We start from the raw sequence: 10,000 nt of genomic DNA, 5'->3' as shown, positions 1-10,000 counted from the left end.
CCGGGGCCCCTTCGAGCCGGGGCGGCTCGCTCTGCAGCAGGCGGCGGAACGGCAAAGGAGCGCCGTGCGGTGCGCGCCCGCGCGCGCACGGGCGGCTCGGGCTCTTTTCCCCCGGCCGCGCACACCCCTCTCTCTCTCTCTCTCTCTCTCTCATATCGGGCTTTCGCCTTTCCTTTGCGCTTCGACACGGCGACTTTTCGCCTCCTCGCGGCTCGGCTCCAGCCGCACCGCCGCCCGGCGCTGCTCGCGGCCGGCACCCACGGGGCGCTAAACCGGGACCAAAGGCCGGCACCGGCAAACCTCGCGTGCTTTCGAAGGACACCTGTAGGCTCGCGGGGCCACGCGGCCATCACACAGCTGGGACGGTCAAGACGCCCTTCCTCGGCAGCGGGAGGGGCGACACCTCGCCTGCGACGGGGAGCGAATCGGAGAAGAGACCGCCCGGCCCGAACACCGGACCCCCGCCGTGGGCTTCCCCATGACAGAGAAGCCCCGGAAGAAAGCCCGGCCGGCCGGGGGCCCTCTCCGACGCGACCCGAAAAGCCTCATCGATCGGGGCGGACGCGGCTGCACGAGGGCAGAGGAGGCAGCGGAGCGCAGAGGCAAAGCCCCAGCAGCCGCGGAACCGCCCGGCCGAAAGCGTGCAACGCACACCACGGCCCCACGGCAGCCCACCAAGGCGCACGCCCCACCGGCCGGCGCCGCCACGGGTGCGGCTGGGCCGAGAGCGGACGGGCTTGGGGGCTCCGCACGCGTGCGAGCGGGGACACGCGTCCCCGGACCGATCCGCTCGCGGATCGGTCCCGGCACAGGGTAGACCGGGGGGGTGCCGCCACCCGCCCGCGGACAACGGCTCTCCTGGCCGGACGACGGAAGGACGGGACCGCCGGGCCGGGGTGGGGATGGCCTTCACCCTTTTCCGCCCAGGGAACCCGTCCGAGCGTTCGAGAAAGGTGCCACCGGCTTTCGCCCGCCCCGCGGCTGGCGCGCTCTCTCTCTCTCTCTCTCTCGGCCTCTCTTTCTCTCCCCTTCGGAAAAGCCGGGGTACGGCACCGATCAACGGAAAAAAAAAAAAAAAAAAAAAAGGCACATGGCGTGCGCGGCCCACAAGGACCCGTGCTAACCACGGGCGCCGGGGGCCCGGGGGGGGGCGAGGCGCGCGCCGCCTTCTCACTGCCCCCCCCTTCGAAACCCACCGGCATCGCTCGGCTCGGGGCTCGCTCGGGCCCCCGGCTCCACACAACCTCGGCTTTCGTGGGCCCGCACGCTTCTCGGTGCCGCGGCTTAGGGCCGCGAGAGGAAAAGGCCATCGGAGGCCGGGCGGGCGGGGGCCCCCCACAGCACCCGCACACGCCCTTGAAAAAATAGCAACGGACCGCCCGGGGCAGAAGCGGGCTCGGTCGCCACGACCGAGGAAGGGCGAGGCGCCGCCGCCTCGCCCGCGACCTTCCGGGGGTTGCTCTCTGCCGGGGGCTTCGGTCCGTGCTAGGGCGGGCCGGCCACCGCGGCCGGCCCCTCTCTGCCCGCGAAAAAAACAGCCCGCCCGCAAGGCGGGTCCCCGGCTTAAGGCCGAGGAAGGGGGTGACTTCAACAGCACGCGCCGGTGGGACGGGGTGCCGCCACCCCGGCTCCACGGCTCATCGGGCGACCGCCGTCACCGAGCCCCTCCGGCCACGCGGCGAATGCCGAGGCCAGGCCGCGCGCCCCACCGCTGCCCTTCCGACACGGACACGCTGGCAAACAGGTCGGGAGCGGGGGAACCGGGCGCCGCCACCGCGGCGGGCTGGCCGGGCCTTGCTCGGGGAGGAGGCTCTCGGGCGAGGGCCGGGGAAAAAAAAAGCCCGGCCGCGTCGACCCCCGGCTGCCGGCCACTGCCACCGGACCGGCTGCCGGAAAAATGCCTGCCGGAGCGGGCCCCGGCTTAAGGCCAGGCGGAAAAGGGACGAGGCGCCGCCGCCTCACCTGCCACCGATCGTCCCAGGGGGGCCGCCCCCCCTTCAACCGGGCCGGCACGGCAGCCGACCGGAGCGGAGCAACACACACGCGGGGCTTCTCACCGCCTCGCTGCGGCCAGCGAGCGGCTTCTCGACACGGTCTTTCGGGCCGTCTCTCTCGGCTCTCGGCTCTCTCTCTGGTGGCCCTTCACACTGCCCATTCTCTTCTCTCTGGCTTCTCGGGCAGCTCTCCCCGAAAGAGCGCCCTGGGCAGGACGGGAACCGGGACCAAGCCACGCGGCTCACCCGGCCTAGGCGGCACTCGCTCTGCCCCGACGACCGCGCGGCGCGGCCGCCCTATCCTCCGCCTTGCGACGCAGGCACCCTGGAAACCTGCGGGGACGCGGCCCGTCACCTCGCTCCCAATATACGGAAAGATAAGTCCAAGGCCGCCGACGCCTCCAAGGAGACGAGTGGAAGTCGACCGGGAGGGTGCGCCAGCGCAGGCCGACCGCTACGTCGACATAGCCGGAGGCAGCCTGGAACAGCGACCCCTTGGTGAACTTCCGCAGGCGGCCGCGACACCAGGTCTACCCGGGCGGACGGAGACCAGGTCTACCCCGGCTCCGGGATACCAGGTCTACCCCGGCCGCCGGGTACAAGGTCTACCCCGTCTCCGGGATACCAGGTCTACCCCGGCCGCCGGGTACAAGGTCTACCCCGGCTCCTGGATACCAGGTCTACCCCGGCCGCCGGGTACAAGGTCTACCCCGTCTCCTGGATACCAGGTCTACCCCGGCCGCCGGGTACAAGGTCTACCCCGTCTCCGGGATACCAGGTCTACCCCGGCCGCCGGGTACAAGGTCTACCCCGTCTCCTGGATACCAGGTCTACCCCGGCCGCCGGGTACAAGGTCTACCCCGGCTCCGGGATACCAGGTCTACCCCGGCCGCCGGGTACAAGGTCTACCCCGTCTCCTGGATACCAGGTCTACCCCGGCCGCCGGGTACAAGGTCTACCCCGTCTCCTGGATACCAGGTCTACCCCGGCCGCCGGGTACAAGGTCTACCCCGGCTCCTGGATACCAGGTCTACCCCGGCCGCCGGGTACAAGGTCTACCCCGGCTCCTGGATACCAGGTCTACCCCGGCCGCCGGGTACAAGGTCTACCCCGTCTCCTGGATACCAGGTCTACCCCGGCCGCCGGGTACAAGGTCTACCCCGTCTCCTGGATACCAGGTCTACCCCGGCCGCCGGGTACAAGGTCTACCCCGGCTCCTGGATACCAGGTCTACCCCGGCCGCCGGGTACAAGGTCTACCCCGGCTCCTGGATACCAGGTCTACCCCGGCCGCCGGGTACAAGGTCTACCCCGGCTCCGGGATACCAGGTCTACCCCGGCCGCCGGGTACAAGGTCTACCCCGGCTCCTGGATACCAGGTCTACCCCGGCCGCCGGGTACAAGGTCTACCCCGGCTCCTGGATACCAGGTCTACCCCGGCCGCCGGGTACAAGGTCTACCCCGTCTCCTGGATACCAGGTCTACCCCGGCCGCCGGGTACAAGGTCTACCCCGTCTCCTGGATACCAGGTCTACCCCGGCCGCCGGGTACAAGGTCTACCCCGGCTCCGGGATACCAGGTCTACCCCGGCCGCCGGGTACAAGGTCTACCCCGGCTCCTGGATACCAGGTCTACCCCGGCCGCCGGGTACAAGGTCTACCCCGGCTCCTGGATACCAGGTCTACCCCGGCCGCCGGGTACAAGGTCTACCCCGGCTCCTGGATACCAGGTCTACCCCGGCCGCCGGGTACAAGGTCTACCCCGGCTCCGGGATACCAGGTCTACCCCGGCCGCCGGGTACAAGGTCTACCCCGGCTCCTGGATACCAGGTCTACCCCGGCCGCCGGGTACAAGGTCTACCCCGGCTCCGGGATACCAGGTCTACCCCGGCCGCCGGGTACAAGGTCTACCCCGTCTCCGGGATACCAGGTCTACCCCGGCCGCCGGGTACAAGGTCTACCCCGGCTCCTGGATACCAGGTCTACCCCGGCCGCCGGGTACAAGGTCTACCCCGGCTCCTGGATACCAGGTCTACCCCGGCCGCCGGGTACAAGGTCTACCCCGTCTCCGGGATACCAGGTCTACCCCGGCCGCCGGGTACAAGGTCTACCCCGTCTCCTGGATACCAGGTCTACCCCGGCCGCCTGGTACAAGGTCTACCCCGGCCGCCGGGATACCAGGTCTACCCCGGCCGCCGGGTACAAGGTCTACCCCGTCTCCGGGATACCAGGTCTACCCCGGCCGCCGGGTACAAGGTCTACCCCGGCTCCTGGATACCAGGTCTACCCCGGCCGCCGGGTACAAGGTCTACCCCGGCTCCGGGATACCAGGTCTACCCCGGCCGCCGGGTACAAGGTCTACCCCGTCTCCGGGATACCAGGTCTACCCCGGCCGCCGGGTACAAGGTCTACCCCGTCTCCTGGATACCAGGTCTACCCCGGCCGCCGGGTACAAGGTCTACCCCGGCTCCGGGATACCAGGTCTACCCCGGCCGCCGGGTACAAGGTCTACCCCGTCTCCTGGATACCAGGTCTACCCCGGCCGCCGGGTACAAGGTCTACCCCGTCTCCTGGATACCAGGTCTACCCCGGCCGCCGGGTACAAGGTCTACCCCGGCTCCTGGATACCAGGTCTACCCCGGCCGCCGGGTACAAGGTCTACCCCGTCTCCTGGATACCAGGTCTACCCCGGCCGCCGGGTACAAGGTCTACCCCGGCTCCGGGATACCAGGTCTACCCCGGCCGCCGGGTACAAGGTCTACCCCGGCTCCTGGATACCAGGTCTACCCCGGCCGCCGGGTACAAGGTCTACCCCGGCTCCGGGATACCAGGTCTACCCCGGCCGCCGGGTACAAGGTCTACCCCGGCTCCGGGATACCAGGTCTACCCCGGCCGCCGGGTACAAGGTCTACCCCGGCTCCTGGATACCAGGTCTACCCCGGCCGCCGGGTACAAGGTCTACCCCGGCTCCTGGATACCAGGTCTACCCCGGCCGCCGGGTACAAGGTCTACCCCGGCTCCTGGATACCAGGTCTACCCCGGCCGCCGGGTACAAGGTCTACCCCGTCTCCTGGATACCAGGTCTACCCCGGCCGCCGGGTACAAGGTCTACCCCGTCTCCGGGATACCAGGTCTACCCCGGCCGCCGGGTACAAGGTCTACCCCGGCTCCTGGATACCAGGTCTACCCCGGCTGCCGGGTACAAGGTCTACCCCGTCTCCTGGATACCAGGTCTACCCCGGCCGCCTGGTACAAGGTCTACCCCGGCCGCCGGGATACCAGGTCTACCCCGGCCGCCGGGTACAAGGTCTACCCCGTCTCCGGGATACCAGGTCTACCCCGGCCGCCGGGTACAAGGTCTACCCCGTCTCCTGGATACCAGGTCTACCCCGGCCGCCGGGTACAAGGTCTACCCCGTCTCCTGGATACCAGGTCTACCCCGGCCGCCGGGTACAAGGTCTACCCCGGCTCCGGGATACCAGGTCTACCCCGGCCGCCGGGTACAAGGTCTACCCCGGCTCCGGGATACCAGGTCTACCCCGGCCGCCGGGTACAAGGTCTACCCCGGCTCCGGGATACCAGGTCTACCCCGGCCGCCGGGTACAAGGTCTACCCCGTCTCCGGGATACCAGGTCTACCCCGGCCGCCGGGTACAAGGTCTACCCCGGCTCCTGGATACCAGGTCTACCCCGGCCGCCGGGTACAAGGTCTACCCCGGCCCCGGGATACCAGGTCTACCCCGGCCGCCGGGTACAAGGTCTACCCCGTCTCCTGGATACCAGGTCTACCCCGGCCGCCGGGTACAAGGTCTACCCCGTCTCCTGGATACCAGGTCTACCCCGGCCGCCGGGTACAAGGTCTACCCCGTCTCCTGGATACCAGGTCTACCCCGGCCGCCGGGTACAAGGTCTACCCCGTCTCCGGGATACCAGGTCTACCCCGGCCGCCGGGTACAAGGTCTACCCCGTCTCCTGGATACCAGGTCTACCCCGGCCGCCGGGTACAAGGTCTACCCCGGCCCCGGGATACCAGGTCTACCCCGGCCGCCGGGTACAAGGTCTACCCCGGCTCCTGGATACCAGGTCTACCCCGGCCGCCGGGTACAAGGTCTACCCCGTCTCCTGGATACCAGGTCTACCCCGGCCGCCGGGTACAAGGTCTACCCCGTCTCCTGGATACCAGGTCTACCCCGGCCGCCGGGTACAAGGTCTACCCCGTCTCCTGGATACCAGGTCTACCCCGGCCGCCGGGTACAAGGTCTACCCCGGCTCCGGGATACCAGGTCTACCCCGGCCGCCGGGTACAAGGTCTACCCCGGCTCCGGGATACCAGGTGTAGCCCGGGGGGCCGGACAACGGGTCTACCCCGGCGCCCGGAGGAAAAGTCTACTCCGGGGCCATGGCAAGAGGTATTTCCCCATACCCGGGTAGTAGAGCGTTTCTCAATGGCCGGCTTTACCTTTTTTTGCCTGGTGGGGGTGGGGGGGGCGGGCGCGAGGGGGGGGGCTCGGTGTGGGTTTTTTTGGGGGGTGGGGGAATGTGCGTTGCGGGACTTTTGGTTCGAGTTTTCTGGGTTTGTTTTAGGAGTTACGGGGTTATCCCTTTGTTTTTTGTGGCTTGGTTCCCCTTGGTCTGGTTTGGGGTTCGGGTTTCATTTCCCGCGCTTCCCCTTTCCTCCCTTCTCGAAGAGAACGACTCTTCTGTTCCCTCGGCGCAAGAAACTGATCCGGAAAAGGAATTTTCTTGACGAACTTTATTTCTTTCCATCTGGTACCCAGAGCGATCCCAGACCAAGCTGACAGGCAGCCTGCGTCAGCCTGCCGTCGAAGCAGCGTCAGCAGCCCCCTCCGCCCGGGGTGCCGCGCAGCCCTACCCGGCCGAACGGAATTTCAGTGGGGCCAGCGCGCAAGGGAAGCGAGGGAGGGAGGGAGGGACGGGGGGGCGGGGGGGGGAAGGGAGGGAGAGAGAGACAGAGAGAGAGGGGCACGGTGACACACACGCCGGCTCCACACACTCGCAATCCGACGCCGCCCCCTCAGAGCCCGCCCATCGACGGTTGGGGGCGCCCCGCCTGAAGACTTTCCCTGCCTCCGCCCATCGACGGTTGGGGGCGCCCCGCCCTGCCCCATCAGACTCCCCGGCGCCGCTCGCAGACTACTTTCCCCACCCCCGTCGCCGTCCCCCGCCCGCTCTCTCCTCGGCCGGTTCGCACACCCGCAGCGGCGGGAGGGCCAGGAGCGGGCCGACACCGAGGAAGGCGGGTCCTTCGGCCAGCAGGGCCGGGGCCCACGGCAGAGGCGGCCCCTTTGCCGAGAAGCCTTCTCTTCGGCTCTCGCCCAGCCTTCTGCTTTGACGGCCTTCTTTCCTTGACGCTCCAGCCCGGCCTGGCCCCGTCCGAGCCCGGGGCAGGACGGCAGCGGGGTGGGGGGGAGGGGGGTCGAGCGGCTGAAGGCAGTGAGGGATCCGGAGACGGAGGCAGGAGCCGGGCCGCTGTCGCTTTGGGCACGGAGGAGGCGGGAGCGCTGCCGGCTCCCAACGGCCGGCTCCTTCCCTCTCTAGACTGGCGCCGGGCGGCCGCAGGGTGGGTCGTGCGCGGGACAGCAGGTCCGCCCGGGACACCAGGGCGACAGTTCTGCCGCAGCAGCCGGGCGGCCGGAGGCCGGGCCCGGAGTAGGACGACAGGTCTACCCCGGCGCCCGGAACACCAGGTCTACCCCGGCTCCAGGGCAACAGGCCTACCCCGGCGCCCGGAATTCCAGGTCTACCCCGGTGCCCGGAACACCAGGTCTACCCCGGCTCCAGGAGAACAGGCCTACCCCGGCGCCCGGAATTCCAGGTCTACCCCGGCTCCAGGGGAACAGGCCTACCCCGGCGCCCGGAATTCCAGGTCTACCCCGGCTCCCGGAAGACCAGGTCTACCCCGGCGCCCGGAAGACCAGGTCTACCCCGAGGCTTCCGTGCACCAGGTCTACCCCGGCGCCCGGAAGACCAGGTCTACCCCGAGGCTTCCGTGCACCAGGTCTACCCCGGCGCCCGGAAGACCAGGTCTACCCCGAGGCTTCCGTGCACCAAGTCTACCCCGGCGCTCGGAACACCAGGTCTACCCCGGCTCCCGGAACACCAGGTCTACCCCGGCTCCAGGGGAACAGGCCTACCCCGGCGCCCGGAATTCCAGGTCTACCCCGGCGCCCGGAAGACCAGGTCTACCCCGAGGCTTCCGTGCACCAGGTCTACCCCGGCTCCCGGAACACCAGGTCTACCCCGGCTCCAGGGGAACAGGTCTACCCCGGCGCCCGGAATTCCAGGTCTACCCCGGCTCCCGGAAGACCAGGTCTACCCCGGCTCCAGGAGAACAGGCCTACCCCGGCGCCCGGAATTCCAGGTCTACCCCGGCTCCCGGAAGACCAGGTCTACCCCGGCGCCCGGAAGACCAGGTCTACCCCGAGGCTTCCGTGCACCAGGTCTACCCCGGCGCCCGGAACACCAGGTCTACCCCGAGGCTTCCGTGCACCAGGTCTACCCCGGCGCCCGGAACACCAGGTCTACCCCGGCTCCAGGGGAACAGGCCTACCCCGGCGCCCGGAATTCCAGGTCTACCCCGGCGCCCGGAAGACCAGGTCTACCCCGAGGCTTCCGTGCACCAAGTCTACCCCGGCGCTCGGAACACCAGGTCTACCCCGGCTCCCGGAACACCAGGTCTACCCCGGCTCCAGGGGAACAGGCCTACCCCGGCGCCCGGAATTCCAGGTCTACCCCGGCGCCCGGAAGACCAGGTCTACCCCGAGGCTTCCGTGCACCAGGTCTACCCCGGCTCCCGGAACACCAGGTCTACCCCGGCTCCAGGGGAACAGGTCTACCCCGGCGCCCGGAATTCCAGGTCTACCCCGGCTCCCGGAAGACCAGGTCTACCCCGGCTCCAGGAGAACAGGCCTACCCCGGCGCCCGGAATTCCAGGTCTACCCCGGCTCCCGGAAGACCAGGTCTACCCCGGCGCCCGGAAGACCAGGTCTACCCCGAGGCTTCCGTGCACCAGGTCTACCCCGGCGCCCGGAACACCAGGTCTACCCCGAGGCTTCCGTGCACCAGGTCTACCCCGGCGCCCGGAACACCAGGTCTACCCCGGCTCCAGGGGAACAGGCCTACCCCGGCGCCCGGAATTCCAGGTCTACCCCGGCGCCCGGAAGACCAGGTCTACCCCGAGGCTTCCGTGCACCAAGTCTACCCCGGCGCTCGGAACACCAGGTCTACCCCGGCTCCCGGAACACCAGGTCTACCCCGGCTCCAGGGGAACAGGCCTACCCCGGCGCCCGGAATTCCAGGTCTACCCCGGCGCCCGGAAGACCAGGTCTACCCCGAGGCTTCCGTGCACCAAGTCTACCCCGGCGCTCGGAACACCAGGTCTACCCCGGCTCCCGGAAGACCAGGTCTACCCCGAGGCTTCCGTGCACCAGGTCTACCCCGGCTCCCGGAAGACCAGGTCTACCCCGGCGCCGGGCGGCCGGAGGCCTAAGTCCGCCTCCAGGACACCAGGTCTACCTAGCCCGGCGCCTGGCCTCGCGAGGACCACGTCCGGTGCCGGGACAGCAGGCCTGCCGCCCGGCCGAGCGGCCGAGCGGCCGGAGGACAAGTCCGGCCCGGGTGCGCAGCTCTGTGCGAGGGCTGGGTGGCGCTAGGCTGAGGCCAGCCTTAGACGATATCAGGTCTACCCCGGCGCCCGGAATTCCAGGTCTACCCCGGCTCCAGGGGAACAGGCCTACCCCGGCGCCCGGAATTCCAGGTCTACCCCGGCTCCCGGAAGACCAGGTCTACCCCGGCGCCCGGAAGACCAGGTCTACCCCGAGGCTTCCGTGCACCAGGTCTACCCCGGCGCCCGGAAGACCAGGTCTACCCCGAGGCTTCCGTGCACCAGGTCTACCCCGGCGCCCGGAAGACCAGGTCTACCCCGAGGCTTCCGTGCACCAAGTCTACCCCGGCGCTCGGAACACCAGGTCTACCCCGGCTCCCGGAAC

Source organism: Lonchura striata, chromosome 37 (genome assembly GCF_046129695.1).
Source record: "Lonchura striata isolate bLonStr1 chromosome 37, bLonStr1.mat, whole genome shotgun sequence".
Classification (NCBI taxonomy): Eukaryota; Metazoa; Chordata; class Aves; order Passeriformes; family Estrildidae; genus Lonchura; species Lonchura striata.
Note: the sequence above shows the minus strand (reverse complement) of the source record.